At 49.7% G+C, this 24,047-nt stretch overlaps 1 long non-coding RNA gene across 1 annotated transcript in view; it reads right to left on the bottom strand.

Annotated features, from left to right (window-relative positions):
• Window positions 1-1,592: 1,592 nt before the first annotated feature.
• LOC125944602 (uncharacterized) overlaps window positions 1,593-24,047 on the bottom strand; it is a 50,662-nt gene continuing 28,207 nt past the window's right edge. Inside the window, exons 2-3 of the long non-coding RNA XR_007466302.1 lie at window positions 19,413-19,632; window positions 1,593-1,700 (exon numbers count right to left, since the gene is read on the bottom strand). This is a non-coding gene — a long non-coding RNA (uncharacterized LOC125944602). The remainder of the gene's footprint in view (window positions 1,701-19,412; window positions 19,633-24,047) is intronic.

The raw sequence follows: 24,047 nt of genomic DNA on the forward strand, positions 1-24,047 counted from the left end.
GTTATGGACTAGAAATCCTACCCCGGATTTTCTCTTGTCTGGAAGACCTCTGTAGCAGAGGACGTGGCCGTTAGTCAGCACTGTAAGCCTCACCAGATCTTGTAACCTCAATAAGGCCAATAATATCTCAGGCAATGCCTGATAATTCTTCAAATAGTCCTGCTAAGCTAGACTCACTCGAGAGGGGCAGAGCGCATCATTCTCCCTCCTGTGCAGCGCCGCGATGAGCGCTCGGGCCGCTGCCGCGAAACCATCTCCCGCTCAAGCTAACCATCTCCCCGCTGCTTCGCATCCACACATGGTTCCCTTTAGCGGGAGATGGAGTAATTTTTTTTTCTTCACCCTCGGCGCTTGCTAAGGCGTCCGCTGAACCCACTCCCCCATTCTAGTGCACTCTACTAGGGTGCATCGATGCCCTCCTCAGCCACCGCTCCTTTTCAGCTGGGTAGTCGCGTTTGCTCTCCGCATTCTTTTCGCTCCCCGTCAAAGCGCGCGTGCTTCACCCTCGCGCGCTTTCACTCCCACATATGTCGCGTTTCCTCAACGCCACCTAGAGGACATTCTTTCCAAGCCGGGGGGGGGGGGTGTTCTTCGCGGTCACGTGACCATCACGTCATCGGTTTGGGGCCGTCGTCGCCGGCGCCGCAGCTACAGTGGCTAGAATGGGGAAGTAGCGGCACGCAGTGCCTACGGGGCGCATTGAAGCCATCGGTAGGGAACCGCGAGGGGGCGCGCGCTGTGATTGAGAGGTAATGAGAGGTATACAAAATGCTAGATAAAGAACATGTATAGTATACCTGATTAAATAATGCAGGCTAGGTGACAATTTGTTGCTGCCCCGTTTCAAAGGGGATGCCATTAAATCATCATCATAATCATCATTATCAGCCGTTATCGTCGTTTAGCGCCTCATCCATCCGCGTTGAACCATTATGAACCGTGAGCAACCCTACTTCGGCTGCGGCTGCATATAGCGCGGCCGCGCGGGCCCTATCTTGAAAGCAATCTACATTGGGGGCAGAGTGTGTCGAGTGCTCATAGCTTCGTGGGCGCTGTGTTCTCGCCGCTTAGTTCGCATTGAAACGAGAGGTCGCACGGAGGTCAATTCACTCGCTGCTGTGGGCCCTATCTTGAAAGCGATAGTCTTGCGTAACGCACGGACGGACAGACGGGTTTCCTCGTTGGGTAGGCATAGAAATGCTTACCCATTTAAGAGTTCCTGGTATTTAGAGGACCCCTAAGTGGAACCGGCCTTATGCGTACGTTCGTAATTGCGCATTTTCCGGGTGCGTCAAGACAAACAACAGGCACGAGTAGAAGTTAAATGAAATGCTCCGTACGAATGATTTAGAAAGGTGGTAGTGGTTATCTGCGGGTGCTTGGTTTGCACGACAGCTGTGATGACAGGTCTGTGATTTAAGTGATATCAGAGTGCTAGGAATTAGGAATCATTGTATAGTTAGATATTTATCAGCACAGGTCCAGTTCTGTCACCACTATGAAGCCGCCAATCCTTTTATTTTAAACCCTTTAAAGGAAATAGAGATAACACCATTGAGAAGTTCACAATGTTTATTTACAAAAAATGAAATTGTTCGTGTGCCGATACGCATTTGACTTGGTGCTAGTAGGATCTGTATAGTAATAGTCGCTTTGCCATTAAGTTTTTTGCGTGGAGAACACGTTTAGTAATATACCTCCTGAAAAGGAAAGTTTAATTGAATATTAATTCTTTTATACGAAGAGTCGACAAAAAGTTTACATTCCATTAATACGGTCCTAGGTCCCGTATCACGAGGCAGCGGTAACAGCAGTGCAGTAAATACCTGCAGTACGCAAAATACAAATCTTTATATAAATATGTACGTAGGCGCACAGTTATGCACTGATACCAATAAATAATGATCCGCCTTTTAAGAAAACTTTTTTTTTCAATACAAAATAACCATTTTATCAGGCGCAACATGCTGGCAGAAGAAACACAGCCAAATCAAATAACCGCACGTGAACGTTGAGTAGTTATTAGCAGTAAAACGTCTGGTGGAAGTAGGTATTGATAGAGAAACAACAATAACATGTCATGTCGAAGTTCGCTTTCTTCAACTTGCTCGGCAACAACAATTTTTTTTTACTTTGTTTGTCTTTTTTTAGCGTTGTCAGAATATTTACAATTGTAGCAGTATACTTACAATTACAATAAGTGTTTAGAATTGTTTATGTCTTACAAGCAACCTGCACTTTCAAATCTAAAAAAGAACGAACAACGACAATCTGACAGTTTGAGAGACAAACAATAAATTAGCAATAATAGCAGCAACCTTTTCTTGCAGTAAGTACAGTTTTGACACATTACACACTCTAGCTTTAAACCGGATAGCTACATTACTGAAACCTCGACAGTAATAAGGAAACATAAGAAATGTTTTAGCCTTAAGCTGGGGTACATGTTTTGTACGCGAGATAATGCCACAGAAGAAATTTTACATATAATGTACTACTCATGCTAATTACATCTCGAATATTTAATGAAGATGACGCCTAAAACTTTAACTCTCAACACTTTCTTTCAGCTGATCACCTAAACAAATGCGTATACGCAATATCGTTTTGCCTGTTGTACAGCCTCCCGGATTTTGAGCTATATCGCGCGAGAACACTATAATATGGTCGTACGTCGTCCTGAAGGGAACATCGCATTAGACGACTCTTGCAGAGGAGATTGCTAAGTGCACTTGAGACTACTTCTGCCGGTCTCGCTTATTATCTCCGCTTAAAGGCGCTAAAATGACGCGGGATGAACGCTCACGCGATATAGCTAAAAATGTGGGAGGCTGTACACACCGGTATTTAGTGGCGATTGTGCACGTCAGCCGATATTTTTATGGTATTTAGAACCAAATATACCCTGTATTTCATTTATGTTTCAGACGCATCAGTAGTGACAGCTGTGACAGTATTCACATTTAAGTAGTCGTCTACATACGAGATAATTACTACATAGTTCATAAATATAATGTGTCCGAACTGTCCTTACGAACTGAATTCTGTTAGAGAGATAAAATAGAGCACTGCACGTGCCCAGGCTGGTCCGAAAGCCCAGGACCGGCCCGGCCAGCGGGCCGGGTAAGCAATTGTTTGCTGAGGCCCGGGCCGGATTCCTGCCTAAGAGATTTGAGCTCTGGTCAGACCGGGCCTCAGTAGGGTCTGGATTAGATCCGGACATGCTATTTGCAACTCCACAATACTGAAGACTATAAAAACCGCAGCGCTATGCAAGTTTTAGGTCAGTGGTGTCTAATCGGTTTATGGGGAAGTCAAGGTAGGTAGGCCACGACACAGCAGCTGTACGCTGCAGAAATAAGGGTACCTTAGCGGCGCTCTTCGGCTACGGAGAAAACGGCACCAGTGGTCAACCGCCCCCACTGAACTCCCCGCTTCAGCATTGTTTGCCTACATCAGGCACATTCTATCTATCTATTTATCTGTATGTCTCTGTGTCTGTCTGTCTGTCTGCGAGTTGGATTGATTGATAGATCTCTCCGTATCGCCTCTATCGAGCTTTGGAATTCAAGGATGGATATACCTCGAATTAGGTGCTATTTTCAGGATTATTAACACATGGATGTGCATGAAAATGGCATTGCCTCGAAATCTGCCGTTAGATAAATACCCCTAAGGCCATAATAAGAAGCTAGTTAATTTGTCTTCCGAGGCCCACGTTATTAGCGGCAAAGTATGGCGCCCGAGCCTTGGAACTCGTCTGCAGAACGCCACGTTGACGTACGCGCATAGTATCGCTTCATGCGCACTGCCTCAACAACTTCAGTGCGAGGACGGTGGTGGAGCGAACCGGGCTTACAACTGTAGGGGATGACTTTGTAGGTTACGTCACTAAGGCGGCGTGTAACCTTGTGAGGACCATGGTACCGGCGTAGCAACTTTTCCAAGAACCCACGGTGACGGATGGACGTTGTGACCCACAAGCAGTCGTTGTATCGAAGGGTGTCGGTAAGCTGTGGCTCCGGATACGGTTCCAAGCAAGCTGGCGTGCTTTTTCGGCTCTTTGTAAAAACTCTTCCACGTGTTTGCTGGTCGGGAAATTATGAGCCACAGGTAGCATGGCGTCAAGTGTTGACGTGACGCGGCACCCGTGTACGTTCAAACGGCTTAAACTGCGTGGTCTCCTGTACAGCATTGTTATAGGCGAAGGTCACATTTGGCAAAATGTCGCCCACGTCTTGAGCCTTACGTGGAAATCCATGGAAATCATATCAGCCAGCGTTTTGCTCAGGCGTCCCGGTAATCCATTTGTCTGAGGATTATACGCTGTGTGCTCTTGGGGTAGGACCTATGCGTTAACTGAAGAGCCCGAATCAGTTCGGCGGTGAATGCTGCACCGCGATTGGTTATAATAGAGGGTGCACAGTGCCGTATGACGATGTGAATGACCAAGATCATGGTCACTTCATGAGAGTTTCCTTGTAAATAGCTGCGATTCTGGCGTACCGGGTTAAGTAGTCGGTAGCGACGACTATCCATCTGATTCGAGACGAGGCCGCTGGGAATATACCGAGTAGATCCATTCCTATTTGTTGGAATGGTGCTGGAGGAGGGTCCACAGGGTGAAGAAAGCCAGCCGGTTTAACGGGTGGTTTCTTGCGGCGCTGTGAATCGCGACAGGTCTTCACGTACCGTTGCACAGTATAAAAAAGCCGGCGCCAGTAATACTTATGTCGTATCCTTGCTAATATCTTAGCGAATCCCAGGTGTCCCGAACATGGCCTATCATGGCAGGCTTGCAAAATGTCTTGGCACAGCGCTGACGGTACTTTTGAAGGTACGTTTCTGGACTGATTCCGCACTTTTGCTTGTAAATGACACGAGTGAGCGAGGTAAAACAGTTTGAACTTCTTGATGTGCTCATCAGAGACAGCAACTCAGGGTCAGTGCACTGGTGCTTAGCCATCTTGACGGTGTCGACAACACCGACAAATGACAAGTCGTATTCAGGGTCCGATGATGTCATAAAGAGAGGTGCGCGTGACAAACAGCCAGCGTCGCTGTGCTTCCTGCCAAATCCGTAGACAACGGTAATGTCATACCCTTGTAAGCGGATGCTCCAACGGGTTAGTCTGTCTGATGGATCATTAAGGCTGGCAAGCCAACACTGAGCATGGTGACCGCTGAAGCCTTAAACGGTGTACCGTGCAGGTAAAGTTGGAACTCGCTGATTGCCCAAACAACCACTAAGCGTTCTTTTTCAGTGGTTGAGTAGTGCATCTCAGCATTAGGTGAGACTGCCGCTGGCACAGACTGTGGCTGTCGCTGATTGCGGGATGATCTTGCGCATAACGCGGCCGAGTCTCGAACTATAACCTCGCAAAAACTTGGCCGAACCAAGATAAAGTTAGGTGGGGTCGCCAGCTCCACTATTTGTCCAGTCTTCGAACCACTAGTGTGAAGCTGCCCCTAATTTTTTTGGTTTTGCCCGTAACATTCACACTGATGTTCTGACGCAGAATCGAGCCCTGAGCCCTGTCAGCCCGCGCGTGGCACACAGAGTTACCTCAACGTCACCGCTGAGCATTTTTCTCTGATACGACGGACATCGCACATTGACACAGCACAAAGAGGAATTTCAAATGAGTACATCTTCAACAAAATTTCTTCGCTAATTGCTGTTGAATTTGTCATATTAACCACTGCCTCTTAACTGTAGAGGTCATGGCCACATTGTTTTTTTTTTGTTTTTGGTACCGTCAAGAACCGTTTTTAACTGTATCTCTTGTTAGAATAGCGAGCCAGAATAGCAAAAAAATTAGTTAAAGTCACCGGCTGAATTATTCCATTCCGCTTTATTTATGGAATTTCCGGGATTCCACGGTTGAAATAAGAATGCTAAGGTAATTACGTCGGAACTGATATCGCTATTTTTGATAATCATCGGCAATGATTTCTGCAGGAATGTTATTAATTCATACCTGCTTGACGATTGCAAGTACTTTCGCGTATGCAGTGTAGATGTTTCCTGTGTTCCTCGCTGATGGGCTCTGGTCGTTTTTTGTCAGGTGGCCCACCACGATTTTCAACATCGGCCTTCTTAGCAGCGTAACAACGACAAGCTGCTTTGGGAGACAGCTTTGTTTTTCGTCTGCTCAGCCTCTGATGGACTTTGTAATAGTTTAGGAGACAACTTTTCATATAAGGCATGACGATGGCAAAATAAGGACAAGTGCGTGACGCTTCCAGGGAGCAGGTGACGTTATAGTCAGTGGCGCAAGAGCTGTGGCAAAGACAATACGAAATTTGGCTCTGCTGAAATTCTGGAAACGCCTGCATGATATTTCACATTATTGGCCAATAGCCTTGGCAAGATGTGTTAGTAAAGTGATGGAGCGGATGGTACTGAGCAGGCTGGAATGGATTCTCGAGAAAAGTACTGTATTTCCTGATTTTATCAAAGGATTCCGAAGAGGCCGATCGTCTATTGACGGTGTGATCGGCCTGGTATCCTCTGTCCATCTGGAGAAAAGACGCCGCCGTCTGGTATTTGAAATATTTCTGTATATTAAAGGTACCTACGACAACGTCTTGCACATTTCGATTCTTCAGACCCTTGAAGATATCGGCGTTGGCGGCCGGAGGTATGCGTGGCTTTGCGGTTATCTCAGTGGCCACACCATTTTCATGTCCACTGCGGTTGGCAACACTGACAGCCAAGATGTTCGCAGGGATGTCCCACAAGGTAGCGTCCTCAGCCCAATATTGTTCAATGTTATTCTGGTGGGCCTTGCAGATGAGCTACCTGACACAACGCATATCAGCACGTACATGAATGACATCTGTATCTGATCATCTGGGGTCACACGGCCCAAGTGCGTGCAAGGCTCCAACGTGCGGCTACCGTCACAGCGAATTACTTGCGTCGTAAAGGCCTACAACTCTCAGCAACTAAGTTTGCAGTGTTGGCATTGCCGTGCAAGTCAATGTCACAATATCCCATCGTTGTCGACGGAATGGTGATCCCCTTAGTTCGCCACCACAGATTTCTTGGTGTCATAATAGACCGCAATCTTTCTTAGAGAAAACGGGTTACTGCGCTTAGGACTAAACTGACAAACATACACGTTCTTCGTGTGATATCTGGACTGAGATGGCGCCCTTCTGAACGAAGTTTGCTCCAGGTGTACCAGGCACTTTTCGTGGGCTACATACGCTACAGCGTGCCTGTGCTTTTTAACATGGGGTCATCTTATATGCACACGCTGGAGAGCCTTCAGGCACAAGTACTGCAGATATGCCTTAGCTTGCCTGCTGCACGTCAACTAAAGGCACGATAGCGAAAGCATCGGCTTGCCCGACCGACGTATACAAGTCCTGTTAACCTGTGGGAACCTACCTTCGCATGCTGACCAGACACTCACACCATCCGCCGTCATCGCTTCCAAGAACCGACCTTGACTTGTGATTTTTCTAAAGCTATTGCAAATCACGCAAGCATTATACCTGCAAGGTTCCAGGCAACCAACATCCCCGAAACACCTCCCTAGACAATACCGAGCCAACTAGTGAGGCTTCAAATACGAACAATTCCGAAGAAGTCCCACGTTTCTTCCATTGGCTTGAAGCAGCTCACCCTGTCCCATATATTTATGTTATATAGTGCGACTGTACAAGTATATGCCGATGGCTCGGTCACACCATCTACTACAGCGGTTGCATGTTATTACGGGCCGGGTTTTGCCGAGCCTTCAACAGCGTGTGCGTGGAGCTCAAACGAGGTTGACCATTGGAGAGGGTCCGGCAGAGAAGACGAGGTGACGTAAAAACAAGTAACAGAAGTTTATTACATGGTTTCGGGTGAGTGGTGTGCTCCAAAGAAGACATACAAGAAAAGTTCAGCGTGCATGGAGGTGCACGCTAGGCGTCACGGAGCGGCATAGTTTCGAGTGATTGACACGCTGATTAACTGGCGCCAAAAACGTCGTGGTCCCACGGTGCGGCATATTGTTTCGAGATGGCGACACGCCGATTAACGGGCGTCAAAACGTCGTGGTCCCATGGTGGGGCATATAGTTTCGAGATAGCGACATGCCGAATAATGAACCCAAGTGTGTGCGTGTGGTCCGTGTGGTGCAGTGCCGGGGCACGACCTTGGATAGCGGGGGGAGAATCAACTGTTCATTCGCCCGTGATTAAAAGAGGCGCGGCCAAGATTTTTGGGAAGAGTCATGAAATAATTAGGTGAACGTTGCATACCTGCAGTTACCCGACATAGGGAACTAGGGACAGGAGAGGCTATGTAAGCGCAGGTTTTAGGCCCTTCTAATCAGTCTAGAAGCTGAACCTATGAGCAGCTGAGAAGCCGTCGGGGGGCTAGTGGCGTCCAGTATCGCCTGGCCCGCCTGAGCCGCCTAGCCGCGTCAGAACTCCTACTTAGTTGACGTACTAGATGACAAACCAACGTCTCCAACGAAGCTCGCGGTATTTCGGCTCAAGTTAGCTCAACCTGTTTGAGGGAAGCCGTCAGATCTAGACTCCCGGGAAACACAGCCCAGCAATCGCATCCACCTCAACAAGATCGGCTCGTCAGCATTCTTCTGGAAAGCTCTACGCGCCGACTTCACGGTTTATGGACTTGCTGCTGCTGCAGCCCGGCCACGCGTATGACATCGTTGTTTTCTTTTCAACATTCTTTTGTTTTGAACTTTATTTTAGTGAACTACTGGTAAGTGTATTCTTGTATATTAGATCAACGCCATGTTTCATTTGTATATTCATTGTTAATATTGTTAGTAGTATTGTCATATTTTTTTGTGTTCATCAATGTGTTATATTAATTTCAGGTGTGTTAGTCTGTCGTGTCTTTTTTATCAATTTAGTTTATTAATTTATGTATATTTATCAGCCGATATATATCTTGTTTTTTGTTTACTCCCGACTGTGACCCTTTCACTATGTTCGCACGAGTAAGACCCCATCGATCGACTTCGCGCCGACGACGAACGGGTGACAGCCGTGACACTACGGCGAAGGAACTTGTTCTCCACGTTAAATTACTTCGAGTAAAACGCTGAAGAAATAAACATCGTCATCATCCTTGGTGTCATTATATTATTATAATTCTCAGGCATTTTATTTGCTGTTGAATTCCTCTGGCTAACGCAAGGATTGTGCATAAGATGCAAAGTGCTTGCTCCCCCTCCCCCCCCATCACTATAAAAATTAACCCCCCCCCCCTGGCGGAAATCCTGGGTGCGCTACTGTCGCACAGCCATCTTAAGCACTAAACACTGTGATGTTCTTCAACGTAGCTCAACGTTCCGGTCAGCGTATAGATGCCTCACAAGGGTTCACAGCAGTTCCTCGTTCAGCGCATGCGTCTGCAGAACTTCACCGAGACCTAGTCGCTCAGTCAGCAAGCGCGAGACAAATCCCCACTGAGATCTGCCAGGCTTATTTCTCCGCCAGCAGTGATAGTTTTACCAACTTACAGCAGCACTAAATAAATACATAAATTTGTTGTTATACGCTTTACAAGACATGACTTAGCCCAACTGCGTAAACCAAAAATAAAACCTTTCCAATCCTACGCTAGGAAGAAATAACACGATGTTGGATGAAACGATCCAGGCTGATCCTTGATCTAGAGAATTCGACTTAAGCCACCGGCATTGCCATTGACAGTTCCCTTTTTATAGCATACTTCGATAGAATATTGCTGCAAAGCGAGGCTCCAACGCAGGCGGCGACCATTTTTGGAAGTCGTCTGCAACCATTTAGAGGACAATGATCCGTTTCGATGAGGAAACTCGAGCCCGCAAGATCACAATGACAATTTTTGAACAGCCCAAACTAGACAGGCGCACTCTTTCTCAGTAGTACTGTAGACCTGTTCTCCACTAGTGAGTTTCCGACTTACGTACAAGACGGGGTGTTCCTCCTCGCTCTCTTCCTTTTGGCATAGTAGGACGCCCATGCCTCGCTCGCTCACATCGCACTGAACCACTAATTCCCTCGTGTAGTTTGGCGATCTTAACACGGGCTGACTCGTCAGGGCACTCTTTAGGCCGTTAAATGCCGATTCTTTCGTCCCATAGGACGCTCTGTGGCTCAGTTTTTCGTAGAGCATCAGTCAGAGCACTATCTAGTTCAGAATATCTCAGGGTGTACCGCTGATAGTACCCTGCGACCTCTAAGAAAGATTGCATATCGGTCTTTGCACGCGGCTGCGGGAAATCTTGTATCGCAGCCACCTTTAGCTCTGAGGGACGGCGAAAGCCCTGTTCGATTACGTGACCAAGATAGATCACTTCCACTTGCGCCACCGGACATTTTGTAGCCTTGACAGTTAAGCAGGCTACACGCAAGCCGGCCAACACGGCCCTCAGATGTTGCATATGTTCCGACCAGGATGCGGAATATATCGCGACATCATCTAAGTACGGCAAGGCGAACTCTTCCTGTCCTCTCAAAACTTTGTCTATAAGGCTTGAAAAACAGTGCGGTGCATTTTTCAAAGCGAAGGTTAGGACCTTAGGGCGGAACGTTCCCAACGGCGATATGAAGACGGCCTATCTGCTAGCTTGCTCCGTGAGCGGAACCTGCCAGTAGCCTCGAAATACATCTAGTGTGCAAATGAATCGGGCGCTACTAAACTTCTTGATTAGGTCTTCGATGTTTGGTAAAGGATAAATTTGAGCTTTTGTGATCGCGTTTAGCCTGCGGTTATCTACGTAAGGACACGGATCTTTGTCCGGCACCTCAACTAGGATCAAATGCGAGGTGTAATCGCGCTCGCAAGGCTCGATCACACCTAGAGTCAAAATTTTTTTCACTTCCGCATCCGTAGTCGCACATTGGCGTGGTGGCACTCGATAAGTCTGTAGATACCCGCTCCGAAGAAGTTAGCTCGATGTCTGGCGTCAGAACGGATGTCCTTCCTGGCCTATCTACAAATAAATCCTAAAAATCTTTCAGAACTTCCTGCAACTCCGTCGTATGTTCAGGTTCTAGCTGCGCTTTAGTTCCTTAATCAAGGCTGAACTCTCTACGACGAGAGAAGCGGTGTCGGTCTCACCAAAAGGTCGGGGTGTTAGCCTGTTGAACGGGCGACCAGAGCGTGGCAGCTCTGACTTGGAGAGAGAAGGCAGGCGGCTTGGCGGCACGGGCAGACGGCGGCGGCGTTCTGGCCAGGCAGCTGGCAGGGGAATTCTATCCCGTAGCCCGACTGCTCACGTTCTGCCCATGGGCGCAAAAGTCCGCCGGCTTCGGGGAGCAGTTCACGATCGGGTAGAGTGGAGACGCCCAGCAGGAGGCCCCGGTCGGGTGAAGTCCTGGTGGCTCGGGTCCGGAACCCGACGGCCCGTCTTCAACCCCCGGTCTGGTTGCCGACCTTCTCCTTGCGTCGCTTCCTGGAATTCCCCCCCCCCCCCTTCTGCCAAAGTGCCTCGCTTTTCTGCTGCTTTGGCCGACTTGTCGTTTGCTCATTGGCTGCTTAAAGCTCCGTGTTCTCTTGCGATGGAATGTCTTTTTCTTTTGTTATTTTTCGTCTAGCGCCGCGCGTTCACATGGAGTTCTTCGACGTTGTCATCTTTCAGTACAGCATGGAATTCGCCTCAGTGCACGCCATACATGTCATCTGCTTCTTGTCTCCAACCACCGCACCGTGTCGCGCACTACACATCCCAGAAGCCCCTTTATCGGGAAAAGTTTGTCCACGGGAAAAACTCCTGGTCAGTGCGCGGCACATTTCACACTTTGATCACTGTGTCTCCACCACCTATCCTTGGTCTGAACACACAGCACAGTGAGTTGATATTATTACACTCATAGTCAGAAATAAAGTTCAGTGAAAACACCAATCGCAATAATCATGAACTCACAGGTTCAAGCAAACGTACAATATTCACAAAAGACAACATTTCAATGAAATTTACAGAGCACTTGATGACATTCAATGCACAACACTCATGTTTTGATAAACCGTGCTTAAGCAAAAGTATAATACACATAAACCAATCCTATTCGGTCCAGGATCAGGTATCCATAAGATGCAACTGGGGATCTACCAGCATCCTCAGGTTGCCCTTACCCACATTAGGTGGACCGCACATCTCTTCTGCGTTAGAGACAACACCAGTGGTGCCAGAGCGACATGTTTTTAAAATGGCGAATAGCTGTTCTTTCGAAAGACCTGACCCGGATGTTTAGCTGAATCGCCGACGCCGATCTAGTCGCACGAGCATTTAGCCTGTGTCTTAGCGTAAATGCAGTCTCCCCCGACACGAAAAAGGAATGATCTACCTCCTTCCCATTCACCAATGAATGCAGAGCCGGCGAACCACCTTTGCATTCTCCCATATGAGCCTCTGAGATCTCAGGAATCTGTTCTTTAGAGGTAAGATTTGGTTTACCGATGCCCTCTGCCGGCGGGCCCTCATGCTGACAATGCGTGTACACGTCGACATCAAGTGCTGACATGCAATGTGACATACATCATGAGTCACGAGCCTCTTCTTTGGGTTCTTTTCTGTTCTGTCTACAGAGTACATCTGTACCCATCCTTCCATCTTGGCCTATGTGGCCTTCATGGACGTAGGCAGGCAAGATCACCTTCTCTTGGGATAAGCCATCTAGACTCGTCAAATTGGTGAGTACCTAGATACTCAAGTTCGTTGCAATTGGACCTATCGGGCCTTCAGGTACGCGGGCAGGCAAGCTCACCTTCTCTTGAGGTGAGTCATCTGGGTGGTCCTCACACCTAAGGAGGCCACTTATCACCACTGAAAGGGGTACACCGAAAGAGTCGGTGAGCATTTCATCACTCGCCTCGCAGTCTTCGAGGTCATTGGCCCTGCGAACATTTGCCCAGTCCGTCGGGCTATCTAGAGGCATCTGCGCCTCTTTATGCAATGGGCTTTCAACTGCACTGGTTCGAAAGCGTACCTCGTTGCGGGTCTTGCCCTCTTCGAGGTCACAGCCCATGTGAACTGTTGCCCAGTCCATCGGGCTTTCTGGAGGAAGCTCCGCCTCTATACCTGATGTGCTTTCACTAGCACAGGTGCGCAGGCGTGCCTCTATTTCAGTGGCGTTTGCCTGTTCCTTGCCCGCCGATCTATCCTCAGCGTCCCTGAGGTTCATGCCAGGAACCACACTGGTCCGTTTTCTGCTCATTTTTCTGCTGCCCTCTGGATGCGTGCCTATTTCTAACAAAAAAAAAAAACGTGACTGTGTTCAGGGCAATCACTTGACAGAGATTTCGAACTACTCATTCTGGAGCCCGCGTCAAACTGCGGAAGCATGATGAAGACAAAGTCGAGGTTATCCTCCGCAGAGTGGCGAAGAGGGCCCTTGACCTCCCTGTCATAACTTCTAACGCGAGACTTCTCGCTTTGGGAGTGGTGAACAATTTTCAGGAGCTCAAGGAAACCCACCTCATCAACCAATAGACACTTCTAGCTCAAACAAAATAAGGACGGCATTTGCTTGACCGGCTCCACTTGAAACATGACTTTCATATTCAAGAGCGGATCCGAGTGCCCAAGCTCTGGAGACGCGCCGTCAGAATTCGACCCCTCCCCACAAAGATAGATAGGGAAGACCATAGTGGTCGTTGCCAGGCGAGAGCAGACGCCTTGCACGCCCCTATGGAAACAAACACGGAGTCTTCTACGTGGATGTGGCTGGTCCATGTCGTGGGGGTGGTATACCGCAGCGGTCATCCACGAGCAAAAGCAAATAGATGGGCTCACTTTCAAAGCCCCGGACTCAACGCAAGCTGAAGAAGTAGCTATCGCCCTAGCTGCCTCTGATCCCCGATCCCAATATATTACAGCGGACTCGCGTAGGGCTTGTCGAAATTATGAAGCTGGTTGGGTCACCCCGCTAGTGGAACGATTATTACAGAACTATAACTATAGCAACGGCGGGAATAAACCCTACCCTCCGTTGTCTATTAGGCCACCAGGGCTTAATAGGGAGTGAAGCCGCGAACACGGCGGCCCGAGTACTTATCCACCGGGCGTCCCACTTAGAACCTGAGTACCTGGAACCAGAAGGCAGCTATCATCCTATTTTCAAAGACATCACGACCTATGACAAGGACAGCCACCGCCAATGCCCAACTCCTGCAAAGGGCCTGGGCAAGGCTCATGAACGCATTTTGTTTCGACTTTTCGCTAACACTTTATGGTGCCCGGCAGTCTTAAAACATTTCGATTCTTCCTTCACTGGTAAGTGCCAATACTGTGGGGAGGTGGCTGACACATACCACATGGTTTGGGCTTGACAGCTCAACTCAGCTCTTCCCCGCAACCCTAACCCAACCCGAGAGGAGTGGGAGGCGGCCCTGCGTGGTTGCTCAGACATTAAGGCCCAAAAGGACTTAGTCCGGAGGGCTAAGCTGGCGGCTGGTACCAATGGGGTCCCGGAATAGGGACTCCACCCATTGCGAAGCGCCCTAAGGGCTCCACCTATCATTTTTGTGTTTAATAAAGGCTTTCAAGCAAGCAAGCAAACGCTTGCTCAATAGAGCTTGTATACGACTCCAGCTGCGAATCTCTATCAATGAGCGTGCCCTTTCCGCCTCCGCGACCTTGAGACGCAACCGCAACACGCGTGCCTCGCGCTCAAGTTGCTCTATTTTCGCTTCTCGTTCCGCAGTCCTTTCCTCTCGAGGTCGCGCCTCCCGTTCGGGGAACCACGCCTTTAGCTCTGCTCTCTCAAGCCCCATGCGTTCAACTAAAGCTAACATGTCCCGCGTGTTAGCCATGGTTCCGAGCCATTAGAATTAACGATAAAATCCACACGAACGGCTTTGTCCTGTCACTGTGGACGCTAATTTGTGATGCAGCGTGTCTGTTATCATTAATTGATTCTGACCCAATTGAGGAAAAAGCCTTTTGTTGGCGAAAATACACAAGCTTTTATTATAACAAAAATGAAAAGTAAGCCATAAAATAAACGCTCAAAAAGACATTACGACAAGAAACACACTTAGGGCTAGGATGGCGTTAATAACAGGCAAGTTCAGGCAGGCAGCAGGTGTGAGTGCGCACTACAGTCTTGACGCGGCGAAACGGAGACGAGATGACGAGAGAAGTGGTGTCGGTCGGGCAGTAGCGCACCCAGGATCTCTGCCAGGGGAGGCGGGGGGGTTGACAGCTTGCCGATACCATCTGCACAGCCATGATTTCAATTTCTTCACGGGAAGTTGTAAAAAAATGCGATTTTTGCGAGTGTGCAAATGAGTGCGCGTCTTACATCTTAGACGCAGTGCTCAAATGCGCAAGGAAAGAAAAGGGGTTAAACAAAAGGGGGGGGGGGTTAGGTCGGCCTCAGGGGGGGGGTTACAACCCCCCCCCCCCGTCGGTACGCCAGTGCGGTCGGGGTGTTAGCCCGTTGAATGGGCGACCAGAGCACGGCAGCTCTGACTTGGAGAGCAGGCAGGCGGCACGGGCAGACGGCGGCGGCGTTCTGGCCAGGCCGCCTGCCTGCTCTCGTTCCATGGCGGCGTTCTGGCCGTGGAACTCGATCCCGTAGCCCATCTGCTCACGTTCTGCCCAGGGGCGCAGAAGTCCGCCGGCCTCGGGCAGCAGTTCACGATCGGGTAGAGTGGCGACGCCCCGCAGGAGGCCCCGGTCGCGTGAAATCCTGTTGGCTCGGGTCCGGAACCCGACGGCCCGTCTTCACCCCCGGTCCGGTAGCCGACCTTCTCCTTGCATCGCTTCCTGGAACTCTCCCCCCCCCCCTTCTGCCAAAGTGCCTCGCTTTTCTGCTGCTTTGGCCGAGTTGTCCTTTGCTCATTGGCTGTTTGAAGCTCCGTGTTCACTTGCGAATGGATGCCTTTTTCTTTTGGTATTTTTCTTCTTGACTCGCGTGTTCACGTGCAGTTCTTCAACGTTGTCGTCTTTCAGTCCAGCACGGAATTCGCCTCGGCACTCCCACTACATGTCGTCTGCTTCTTGTCTCCAACCACCGCACCGTGTCACGCACTACACATCACATCTGGGCATCGCAGCTCTAAGGAAATCGTAACAATATGTTATCCGGCGACTTTGCATTACCCGTCGATTTCAATTGGACCACAAATCACCATTTACGGCTGCAGAACGGGCGGCAATACGGGAGGCTGTCCGTTTCATGAGAACGCAAGCAGCTCATAAATGGACGGTGCTCTGTGATGACAAACCAGCCTTGCATGCGCTAAAACGCTTTTTAAAGAAAGGACCATATTACCTGCTCGTGCTGAAAATGGCCCAACTTCACAGTGCCAAGCGAGGTGGCCACTTGATCACTTTTCGATGAATGCCTGGTCATTGTGGTGCGGTTGGAAATGAACTAGCTGACAGTGAGTCACGATCGCAATTATCTTCCTCTGATGATGTAGGGACTGCCTACTCGCGACCTGACACCAACACAATGATCAACACATTCATTCAGGGCCATAAAACGGCATACAGAGCCCACGCTGACAACATCCACAGACGCATATACATATCATCGACTCACACGGTAAAATCTGTTTGCCCCCGAACGTCATGCGGAGAAAAGCGTCATTGCTACGTAGTATTCTGCTGGGCGTTGCCTTCAGCCGTCGCTACGCACTCGTCATCGGCCAGTTGAACAGCCCTGATGACGAACACTGCCAGACGCCTGAAACGCTGGAACACATGTTGTGCGATTGCCCAGCATATACGCTGGAGAGAAGGACGTTGGAAGGTTCCGTAGCCAGTATCGGCAGGCAACTGCTATCGGAGGACGCTATTCTCGGCACATGGCCTGACACTGCAACTTTAACGCGGGCCACTTACGGGCTGTTGAAGTTTCTGCATGAGAGGAAACTAGACGAGCGGCTCTAACAGGGCCGCCGTCTAATGTACATAAGCATTCACCGCATCTCTTATCATCATCATCATCATCCATTTTATTACTTTCTCTGCCCATTCTTCTTCCCCAGTGCACTAGAGTGCACTAGCTCAGGTCGACATCTCTGTCTTTCCTATCAATCAAATCTAACAAAAAATTACAAATTGGTAAAGAACCGTTTATTATAATGCACTCATATATAAAGAGTTTTGCGTGACGTATAAGTTAGGATGAAGTGACAGGATGTGTACATTAGAGCACTGCACGGGCCGATTTTTTCAGCCCGGGCCCAGCCAGTGCCCGTTTTTACGTTGGGCTGCCCGCCCGAGCCCGATCAAAACTTTTATGGCAATACCCGGGCCCGGCCCGGGTCTGGAAATAATCTACGTTACCCGTCCGGCCGGCCCGCCACCCCTTTACTTAGGCACGAGCCCGGCCCAAACCCGGCCCGAGAGCGAAAAATACATACCTTTCAGAGCTGAGACGCCCGAGAATAACTCGCGGCACGTTACATGCACACCACCAGAAAGCCCGAGCCCGGCCCGGGCCCGGGCAAGAAGCACACACCGTGCCCGAGCCCGGCCCGAGCACGTGATAAACTGCTCTACCCGGCCCGGCCCGCGGGCCGGGCCTCGGGATTTCGCGTAAGCCCGAGCCCGTGCAGTGCTCTACTGTACATGTATTTGTCGTGACATGTTTTATTATGCAGAACGCAGATGCATGAACGTCCAGCTATATTGTGGGTTAGTGCCGCGATTTTGTGTTTCTCGATCTAGTAAACCTGCATAAAGCGGGTTTTCGCGCAGGAACCATCCTCTCAAAGAAAAAAATGAGCGCCACTTGCACTAGTGGTGCAAGGCTGGAGCAAATAGCGGAGCTCGTGATCGACCAAGCTACAGCCAGGGTCGCTATTCCGACGACGCTGGATACTCAAACGCAGATTCTCGTGTTCTCATTCTCGAAACTCAGGATCATCGACTCGACGACGCCTCTTCTCGGCTGCAGCTTCGGCCCGGTATTTCTGATCCGCTCGCCGCCGACGCACAGATTCTCGCTTGGCCGCACGACGCGCTTCAAGACACGGCCTGACAAAGCGTTGACATGTCTAGGCGAAGCGTGGCACACGTTGTTGCTAGGCGACGCGAAGTGACGTAATTGCTAGAGGGAGCACATGCGAGGTCGTAGCAGCTCGGCGCGGTGGTGCGGGGCGGCGGCGAAGCGAGGCGCAGCTGTGCCAAGTGGTTGCTAGGCCACGCGCGGTGATGTCATCGCAAGGCGCAGTTTAGATTCTACGCTATACGGCCGACCTCCGGCTTAAACAGCTGCGCCGTTAAAATAGTATTGGCTGAATTGAAAACATTGAATACATACGCCAATTTGCTTCCCTTTAGAACTGAGGCTATGCGACGGCGCTGTTCGTCCTCTTTCGAAGCGGGCGACGATAAATAGTTGCGAAACCTGCTTGAAATAAATAGCATTAGTAAATTGCTTGCAATCTCGAATATAGCCTCTCTATACAGCAGCCTCTACATATGCGTCTAACGACGCCGACTCGAACTCTTCGCAGCTTTTGTTTTTCTACTGACACTCTAAACGCCTTATCTTGACCACTCGCATGCTAACGCTCCCATCAGATTTCAATCTCAGTGCTTCTGGAAGATGGACGTTCCCTACGGTTCTGTCTGGGTGAACATCACAATCCACTGAGTGGCCTCCGGACTTTTTCTGCAGCAAACAGATGCTGGTGTTGCAAATATGGACCCAAGCTTGCCATCATCTATCCAGCTTGGGCCTCAAATAGCAAGGCACTGCCGTTTGTGTCACTGTGCAAATGCTCTCTCCTGACTTCTCTCTTGCCGTATTAGTCAATCATCATGGTATTTTTGTTTTCCCTTTCCATCGTATTTCCCTCACTTCCTTTTTCAACACTCCGTGAGTTCTATTTGCGCTTGCAGTTACATTGTGCTTGGTTGCTGACTTTCTTAATGTCCTCCTATGTTACGGGTCCATCGTTTTGAGGCAGATATTTGTCCACTTATGTCCCCATTTTCTTTTGATGTATTTGGTCAGCCTTTCTTTATAATTATTTTCATAATGTTCTTGCTTGAGGCCGAACGTACCCATGTCACTCTGCACTGCCCCACTTATGATGTTGCCGTAAGCCCCCAATGCCAATGCCAACACGCCTTTTAACTTCAAAGCCAGACAAGATGTCTTATTTTAGGCAGAAAATGGCATTTGCGAACGTCAGCAGCGTTGATAACATTAATCCTTTCGTATTCCCCACACTGCAAAGCGTGGATTGTAGCCCTTACCTGCTCTCAAGAGTTGCTTGAAAAAAAAAAACGCGTTCCAGACTGCAATTATTGTTCAAGTAATGAAGTTTATAAACGTCAAACAAACTGTATGGTCATTTGTCATATACCGAGTCAAGCAGGCCAACCTGGATATTCTGTTTGATGCGAACAAGTACCTATAAGGAGAGCAGGTGCCGAACGTTTACAGTTTAAAAGAAGCAGCATTCAGATCTTATGTGTACTCACCATATAAACATGTCTTATGTTGAAGTTGTTCGAGAATCGAGGTACGTAATCATGGCCAGACGGCAAGAGATTGTAGAAGGCTGCAACGACAGGCTCTGTACCGTAGTCGGGAAAAAAGGTATAGGTATCGAGTGTCTTCCTTATTGCGATCCTGATGGTCACACCTGCATTTTTAGGCCTTCCCAAGTCTTTTACTGCCCCCGTAGCCATGATTGTAATTCTGTAAAACACGAATGACAAAAAGAAGGCCAGTGCATGTGAGAAGGCAAGAAGTATGTAATGGAAGGACATGCATCATGGCATGCAATAGATTATAAAAGCATTTTTAACAGCGAAGCTGTTTTAGCCAGCCGTAATTTGTGGTTCGTAGAAACTATGAATAAATAAAATAAAATAAACTTTCTTGCCGAGGCGGGATTAGAACCCGCGCACCCATGGTCACAAGGCAAGCGTCGTAACCGCGAGGCTATGCAGCCATTCTCTTCAGATGCGAAGCAGCTTATGATCGAGGCTATGCCACTCCCTCCCTCCCTCCATCCATCCGTCGTGCGGCGTCCACACCCGCACGGTGCATGCGCATCCTCCTCCCCCTCCTCTCCTTGTCTCATCTCCTCTCCTCTCAGCATTCCCTCTCTCCTCTCCGACGCTGCGCACGCGCATTCTCCTCCCCCTCCTCTCCTTGTCTCATCTCCTTTCCTCTCGGCATTCCTCCTCTCCTCTCCGACGCTCCTCTCCTCTCCGGATTGCGCAACGAATGGGCGTCTTGCACTGGAGTTTGATGTATAGTAGCGGCGCCTGGTGGCGGCGAAAAACGTCATCTGGGTAGTACCAGCTTGGATAGTATTGAGCCCTGGCTGTGGCGAAGCACGTTTCTAGCCCGCGTTTTGCGTCGATTCGCACTTTTTTCTGCCCTCTTTCGAGTGCGAAAAGGCTCGTCACTTCTCACAGACCATGGCGACCAGGCTGCGAGCTGGCCGCAGCCTATAGTTTTACAAAAACGGACTCTCCGTGTGCCGTGGGATGTAATGCTGTAAGCAGAAGACATCGGCGACGCCGATCCGGAGAGACCTAGCTCAGCCTCGAAAAAGCGTCACCGTCGTTATTGCTGCGTCGTGGGCTGCCATGAACAAGACGGCCTGAATCCCAACATCAGATTCTACCGTTTTCCTTCAAGGCCTCACGCTGCGGAGCGTCGGGCGCGCTGGGTAAGCGAAATGGAAGACCGACATAGCAGCAGGCATGGCTGGTGATTCACGATTAGAGACCCGGCCACAGCGACAATTAACAATTCGACCGGTGCGAAGTGGTGAAGTGACCAGGTGTGTGCAAATGACCTCAAATGGTCGGGCTGATTCGGTGACAATTCACTACCCCACTACGAGCAGCACAGGTTAGAGAGTTGAATTTGCTCATCCTTGACCTCAAGCCAGCACGTTGAGGCAGCACAGCAAGGTAGTATTGATTACAGCACATCGATGTTCGAGCGCTGTCATTAAAGCTACATCAAGCGAGCAGTGCACGAGCGCGCGCTGCAGCGCGATTCCCACGTACGTACGTTAGTGCGAGCTTATATGCATTGCATCAGTTATTTATCAATTGCTAGACAAATGGCCACTACAACAGCGCCGGCATAACTACTTCTCTAGCGGCAAGCAGTCAACAAAGATTGCAGGAGACCTGCCGTTTCGCGGCATGTCGATAGACCGCTGCCGTCGCGGCGCGTACGATCGTGCGCTCGAGCAGTTCGTATACCGCGCCATGCTGAAAGACCGCTGCCGTCGCGGCGCGTACCGTCGTGCGCTCGAGCAGTTCCGTACACATGTCTGCTTATCGCTGCTGTGAATTCATTTATAGAAAGCATTTCCTCGCGTTTGTGCGCCTGAATCTAGCAGCGTGCAAACCTTACCTGAAGTTCAACTTCGCAGGAGCGTGGCTCGCTTCACTTGCGATTGACACAGCGCGAAAACTTCGCCGCTTATTTCTTGAACGGCGTACACGTATTCGGGTTGCATAATTTCTTGCCTTTACGCAGCATGCCACCCATGGAAAAATCTTCGGCGCCCGATATTCGCTGCAAGCCGTGGTACAACACAACCGAAAGTGGCGGGTCCTTATTGTCAACGTGCTTGCCGAAGCAGACGACCGAGCTTGGTACTACCCAGTTTCGGATTGAGGGCGCTTTTTAGCACCATTTTTGCAGCGCCCCCTGGGCAACGCAAGAGCCCCATAGCAACACCTACGGCTTCGCGCGCGATAATGCGAAGCAGCTTAGGTTAGAGGCGTGACGGTAGGCGCTGCATACTCCGCTGGGGGGCGCCACAGTAGCTGGCGGTATAATGACGCGCGCTCCGCTCCTCTCATTCTCCTCCTGCAACGCCGCGATGAGTGCCGCAGACAGCGCCAGCGTCAACGCCAGTGTCAGCGCCGTGGACAGCGCCGCGGAGAAGAGGGCTCGAGCCGCTGCCACGAAACGGCAGTGGCGACAGGCCGATCTGCAAACTAATGGGAACTTGAGTCGACCCCATGGCTGCTTCGCAAACTACTCAGGGTTCCCCTACGGGAAGATGGTGTAATTTTTTTAGGAGCGAAGCTCCTTATAGCGGCACCCGTTCCGTCCCCGTCGTAGTAGTAGTGTGTAACCAGTCTGAGAAAAATTAGAAAAAAAAATTCCGAAGTTGTGTCCGTAGCGCGGAATCGAACCAGGGACCCCTCGCTTCCGAGCGCGCGGCGTTAGCCCACTACGCCACGAAGCGCACATAGACACACGCACCACGATGGCAATAAATACCCAACATTAACGAAAGGCCGCGTTTCTAGCGCGTTTCTAACGCGTTTGTGCTAGCGCGTTACGGCCCGTGTAAGAAGCTGGTGTAAGACGCTGTGGCCTCTCCGCCTTACCTTCAACGCGTTTCGAACGCGCTGCCCAAGGCGGTGGCAAGTCAAGTTCAAGTCGAGGAGCGTTTATGAATACGGGGGTATACTCTCTCAGCAGTCATGTGATGGCGTCGGCAAACGCGGTGCACGTTCCGGCATGTGTAAATGGCTGCGTAAGACGCTGTGGCCGCTCCCCCTTACTAGAGAGTACTGCACGTTTCTAACGCGTTTGTGCTAGCGTCCCCTTAAGCGGGAGATCCGATGATTCCCTCCGGAGCTTCGCCCACTCATCATCATTCACCCCGTGGATATGCTGTGATTTTTTCTTTCATGATATTTATTACACTAACAAGCAGCCTCCTTTTTTACTCTTTATTGCTAGGTTATACAACCACGCTTGCAGAACATGCATTTGTTGTTGTTGCCTCAAAACATGGCTCGTACCCACAGGGGGTATTCGTCCCATTACATTGTTTGAAATGTGCGCCTAACGAAACACAAAATGGGTGAAAGGCCAACATTTAAACACAAAGCAATAGTTATGCGAACCGTATGATTGCGTTCAAGCGTCGTCGGCTTCGTCCACAGCTGGCGCGTTCGCACGCTCGTGCTCTGCGAGCTGAAGAAAACGTTTTGCGCGCTATGGTCGGGAAAGATAAAGAAATAAGAGCGAGCGAGAGAGAGACGCATTCATGGAGAGGGTTGTTGGAACAAGTTGTCGGTAGGGAGCCTACATGCAACGCCGCTCTTGAATGTACGCTCCCTAGTTGTCGGCGTTGCAACGCGCTGGAACGCGGTGTCGGAATTGCAACGCGGTGTTGGTGTTCCAAGCTGCGCTATGTAATGCGCAGTGACGGCCGTAAGTCTGAGACGCGCGAAAAGAAATTATCATCATCATCAGTAATAAGATGAAAAGTTCGTGCGTACTTCCGAAAAATGCTGGGCTACGATCGCCCAGCTTCGCTGTATCAAGCCTTGCGCGGCCGAGTCCAAGGCTAAGCGTTTTTTTACAATGAACGACCTTATTCCACGCGATAGATAAACAGATGAAAAAAGAGAGTTCTGCCAGTATAAGAAGACATACCTAACAAACGTGGACACTAAAATGGCTACCTTGCACGCTACTTGCCAGTGCTTCCATGAGCACATTAGGTATAGTGCTGCATTGCCATTAGGTCTTAAACTTGTGTTTGTACACCCCTTTGAAAAATTACTTATAGTCGCACAGTCCTGTATTAGCATGCCTTTTCGCTTCAAAATTTATTAGCCGAGGCAAATCCCGACAATTAAGTTGTCGGATACGGCTCAGTTCCGGGATACGGCTTGGGATCTCAGCATGTGCAATAAATGTAGGGTGATTGAGGAAGTTCACCTTCAAAAAAACGCGAGCGGTTCTGAAAAGCTTGAGCACTGATCTCGTGGGCAGCCCAAGGCTAGGTAGGCATGCATCATCTTCATTCTTAGAATATATATATATATATATATATATATATATATTGCCGCCAACATACCGAGAACGAAAAGGCGCTAGCCGTATCATAGCTGTGTGCCAAATAACCGCCACAACACATCAGGCAACGCACCGTAAGGAAACGCTGCACCGAACGTGCCCACGCCACGTGCTGACAGAGCAGCGGTCGCTTATGCTCGAGAATCAGGTGACTGGCACGTGACAGGCGGCGACAAAGAAGAGAACGACGGTCCAAGAAGCAACGCTCGAAGGACCTTTGATCGAGGGTTGAGTCTCTTGAGTCAACGGGC

Source organism: Dermacentor silvarum, chromosome 4 (genome assembly GCF_013339745.2).
Source record: "Dermacentor silvarum isolate Dsil-2018 chromosome 4, BIME_Dsil_1.4, whole genome shotgun sequence".
NCBI classification, from domain to species: Eukaryota; Metazoa; Arthropoda; class Arachnida; order Ixodida; family Ixodidae; genus Dermacentor; species Dermacentor silvarum.